Here is a 5371-nt window from a genome sequence, read left to right as displayed (position 1 = left end):
AGAAAGTCGCAGACAGTAGGGGCCCAATATCAATACACTGAGGCTGCACAGCACCAGCTGGAAGGCTATGTTGAGGCACAGGGCCTGTCTGTCTAAAAGCAGGAAGTGAGCAGCAATACACTGTTGTGAACCCCAAGCCATGGGGCTTTTAGTCAGTGGAAGAAGGGGGTGGAAGAAATTTTAGTGTTCAGTATTTATTTATACAACAGGTTTTTACCACCACCTATAGCCATGCTCAGTAAGGTGCTTTAACATATGGCAGGCAGAGTAATGATACTGTAAGACTTACAGTTAGTTGTGCAACATGGCATTGCTATGATTATTACGGTGGAATCTTGGGCTCAATTATCTTGTACTCTGTTGTATCCACCCATTGTGTTTTGTCTTATGTTTATATGGTAAGCTGCTCAGGACAAGGACTATCATTTTGTTATGAGGCCCTAACCATGACTGAATCAACCCCTAGGGGCTGCCACAGTACAAGTAGCAATTATAATAATGAAGCAAATGTGTCAGTGCGTATCCTATTTGTCTAGAGAGCTAACCCAATCACGCCATGGTGCATCAGCTGAGGTAATCAAAACCACTGGCACAGACACCTGCAGTACCCCATTGTGGGAATCGATTTGCCCCACTGTTTTTATAAGCATATGCTAAATACAGTTGTGTAGTACACGCTTTGTTAGACACTCCACACTCTCTCACACTTTGCTCCCAGTCATCATTCCTGCCTCCTTTTCCCTACCTGCCTGATTTCCCTCCATTCTCCTGTTCCCCCAGCACAGAATATAGACCAGATATGCTACAGCAATGCTATGTATACAGGCTGTAAACCATAATGACAGACAAGTTCTCAGTTAAATTTAAGTTTAAGTTTAAATTTTCAGTCTGTGAGAAAAAGGACTTGAATCTAGACCTAGTAGTAAAAAACACATGGCTTCAAGTTACCCAAAAACTCAAGTTCACAATTAGGTGAAATACCCAATACCACCCCCGCTCTCCATCTCCCCACTCCTAATCTCATAATTAGTGACCTGAACAATCTTGTCCCCCATTCTGAGTAATATCACTAATGTTCAAACCATGACAATACTCATATCAGCACTTTGGAAAATTTCTTCTGAGTGTATTTTTTTTTTTAAATCAGTATTCTAAGTGTCAATCTTTCCCTCGGCTTGCCAGTTCAGCAAAGGTCATCATTTTACCAGAGAGCATTACAGCTGTAGCTTTGGAGATAGCAAGTCTCTTTGGCACTGTGGCCTGTTCTACCAACTCCAGCGCAACTGAAAGTCAATAAATCAACCTCTGAGTGACTTAGCAGAGAGTAGGGAAGAACATGATTTATGTGAAGAAAGCTAATGCACGAAGAAAATGAGGTGTTTGGGAAAATCCTGCTGAGGATCTGCCCTGTGTCTAGAAGGCTGATGCACTTCAGAATTTGACATTCTCCTCTACCTACTCACTAATGTCAGCGGAGGAGGAGAAGGCAGCTTCTCCTTTTCTCTCTCTAATCATTTCTGACATGAAGCTGGCAATGCTCACTATAAGACTATGTCGTCAATGTGAGGAGTTGACCTCACCCCATCAGTGGGGAGAAGGGGTGGGTGGGGAAAAGAGAGAGAGAAAGACACCTTGCCTTTTCATCCACAATCTAAAAATGTGTCAAGGATGCCAGAGTCTTCTCTGTGAATAGCTAACAAGTGGAACACCAAATGCAATTCTACAGCAGTTGTTTCAAAGGGCTTTTGCATGCACCACACAGTTTTGCTTTAGCACACGACTGAGACAGATAAGCAGACTATGCAATTAGCATAATCACAACTACCGATGAATGCAGTCATTTCGTGAGCTATCATAATGCTGCACTGCACTTGTAAACTAACATATATATCAGTTATAGGCTCTAGTCCCACCGGAAGTTATGGTCTGGAGGCAAGAGTTGTTGAGTAAGATTCTAGGGCCTATAAACTGCAGGTGGTCAGACTAAAGGATCAGAATGCTCTTTTCTTTTCTCAAAAATCAATGAGGCTATAACATTAGAATACGTCCATTCTATCAAGAAGCCATTAGTGTTTTCACGGAGACAGGTTTCAGAGTGGTAGACGTGTTAGTCTGTATCAGCAAAAAGAACCTATCTTTGCAACAAACCCACTGCTAACTCTGTCCACATATCTATTCAAGGGACACCATCATAGGACCTAATTACATCAGCCACATCATCAGGGGCTCGTTCACCTGCACATATATGAATGTGATAGTCTCTACACAAAAAAATAAAATAAATGGACACAAATCAGATGTCAAGAATTATAACATTCAAAAAACAGAGAACACTTCAGCCTCCCTGAACACTCAATTACAGACCTAGAAGTGGCAATTCTTCAACAACAAAAGAATTTAAAAAAAGAACTTCAAAACCAGACTCCAACGAGAAACTGCATAACTGGAATTAATTTGCAAACTGGACACCATTAAATTAGGCCTGAATAAACAGGAAAACAACTAGGGTTCATAAACATAAACCATGAGCAAAAGACTCACCCCCAAGTAAGTTGAGCAGAATCCTTTTCCCCTCAGGTTCTTAAGTCCAGCAACCCAAAAGTCCTTTAGTGTGCTCTCTGCACCCCATTCACAGTTGCTGTCCTTGGCCAGTGCAGCCCCAGAGTTCCAAGGGTCATCCGAAGAGTTCACCTCCCACCCTGAGTGGAGGGGGGAGTGTAAGGAGGCAACTTACACGCTCGCTGCTCAGGCACTTGCTTATCACCCCAACAGATGATTGCCACACCTCTCTGCAGGGCTCTGCTCTGGCCCTCTGCCAGCCACACAGCTGGCTGCTCACCGAGATGTCTTCAGGGCCCAACACTTAACACAGCACTCAGTGATCCCAGCTGTTGGGAGGGTGGGGGGGGGGCTCACTGTCAGTACACATTGGGCAGTCTCTTGCACCATAGACACTGTCCCAAAGTAGGTCTAATACTTAGACCTAGGTATCAGCAATTTCAGCTATAGAGCATGTAACAAAACTCTGAACTGAATTGAAATTAGCTCTTATTATACCATGGAGAGAGGAAGGGTCAAATGGTGTCTAGGATCCTTAAACAGGGGCCACACCGCCAGGTAAAAGTACCTGTCTCCACCCTCTCTCAACTCATTGGGATTTGGAACCCATGTCCCCTGCCTAGCGAGTGCCATTGAGGGCGAGTCCCTCCATCGGGGTACAGTTCTGCTGCCCTCGATTCACACAACAAGGATAACCCTTTATTACTCCTGCTCCAAAAACAAGGAGACTGGGGATCCAGCCTCGGCCACATGTGATCATTTGGGCAAGCAATCCCATCATATTGAGTACCTAGGCAGGGTGGGTGTGCCTATGCAAACGAGATCAACTCCTGAAGTCCTTTTCCACAACTCACCACTAGACATCAGGGGAGAGCTCATTCAGACTCTGCTTACACAAGCATAAGTCAACTAAAGCAGCATCACTTCTTCCTGCACACTTCAGATAACAAGTGCTGCATTTGCAGTGGAGGCTGCATTTCCACAATGAGTGACGTGATTCCCATCAGACAGAACAAAATTCGTAATACTTGGGTGCCTAAAATTAGATGCCTAATCAATCAGGCTGGTTTTCAGAGGTGCTTAGCATTTGTAGCCCCCTGTTGACTTCAGTGGGAGTTGTGGATGCATAGTTGCTCCTGTGAAAAAAAGGCTGTTTATTTGTAACCCTCACTTGGAATTTCCCAGCTTGCTGATATCTGGCCTGGAAACCTCTTGGAGTCTTGGCTGGTTCACGGTAGCCAGTGCTGGGCTGAACATTTCTTTTTTTTCCCCTCTTCTTCTCTCTCTCTCTCTCTCCACTTGATCCCTGCAGCCAGAACATCAGGGCTTGTCTACATGAACATTTAGTTTGCAGCAAGCTAGCATGTGACTCTACCCCATACTATCCTGCTGTGCTCTAACTGTCCAAATGGACCCTGCTGATGTGCACTAATAGTTTGTTAATGTGCTTTAATCTAGTCCTCTTGAAAACAGGCCACTCACCACAGCTAGCAACTAAGTGAGCCAGTCTGAGAAAAATACCTTGCTCCCCAGCTATGGGGGATTTGTCACTCCATGTAAGTTAAGTGAAGCTGTGTATTGTCCCAACTGCAGGTACCAGCCTTCCATCAACCCCTTTACCAGACTACCTTCTACCACACTAAATATACACAATGAAAAGCCTTGGCGGGGGACGAGGGGCTAGTTTGGTAAAGGGTTGTGTGCAGAAGGGCAAGACAAGGGGACAGAGTTACAGTCATGGTCTGTGGCTTGCAATAACAGTTAAGTGCATGCCTGCGAGTGAGGAGACGAGGGTCCGTACTGTTAGGAGGCTTTTCATTTTCCTGCTTTTGCAGGTTTGTGTCAGGTATGTTGCATGTAGCAACACTAACTGCTGCACAAAAGAGATTTTGTGTATTCATTCTATTTGAGGTGGGCCTGAGCTCAGTGCTTGTTTAAGTTATGGGGGTGTCTGATCTGGGATTTGACTGGGCCTTGTTGTAGCGAGCAGGATCACCTGATGAAGAGCTGGATCCACATACCACCCAAATTCAGGTGTGTTCAGACCCAACACACACACCAGTGAGAGGAAGTGCCTCTTGTTTCTCCCTGGCTGACCCAAGGAGCTGCACTGACAGATATTTGATGAAAGCCAGTCCACTTTCCTCAGCTACAGGAGGGCAGGGAGTCACTCAAGAATGGAATTTGTTTGTGCAGAGAAGCCGGGGGGAGACGGGGACGATGGACTATAAAGCAAACACCTGGTGTAAGTCAGGATCATTCAGAGACCTTCCCCTGATCATGCCGAAGCGCTGCTAAAAATCAGACACCTGTACTGTTTCCACTGAACCCCTTTAGTGAGGGGATAGTACTTTTTTGGAGTCAGCCTTTAAACTGAAGAGGGCCAGCTGTTCACAGATGACTAATATGGGGTTTCTCATTTCCAATGTGCCATTCTGGAAAGAGAAGTGGGTTTGAATCCAACCCAAAAGCTGCTGATCAAGGGCTTTCCTCCCTCCCTTCCCCACTAACTCAGCCCATATGCTCCCTTATAATCTCCACAGCACTAGACATCCTTTCAAAATGTTGTGGCTAGCACGAGAGAAAAGAGTTTAGAATTTTCCATATGACTCCTATTTTTCCTTGTGCTTGCAATACAACAGAGGCAAAATGATTTCAAAAGAAGGAAGGGTAAACCTGATAGGGGGAATGACGGAAAGTACCTCTGAGCTGTTGCAGCTTGCAATCTAGGGCCTGGCGGGTGGGAAAGAAATATGACTGACATGGACTGATGACTGCCCAAGGTTAGACAGGCAGCTTTTGCTTCAGCTGG

Source organism: Mauremys reevesii, linkage group 6 (assembly GCF_016161935.1).
Source record: "Mauremys reevesii isolate NIE-2019 linkage group 6, ASM1616193v1, whole genome shotgun sequence".
Classification (NCBI taxonomy): Eukaryota; Metazoa; Chordata; order Testudines; family Geoemydidae; genus Mauremys; species Mauremys reevesii.
Note: the sequence above shows the minus strand (reverse complement) of the source record.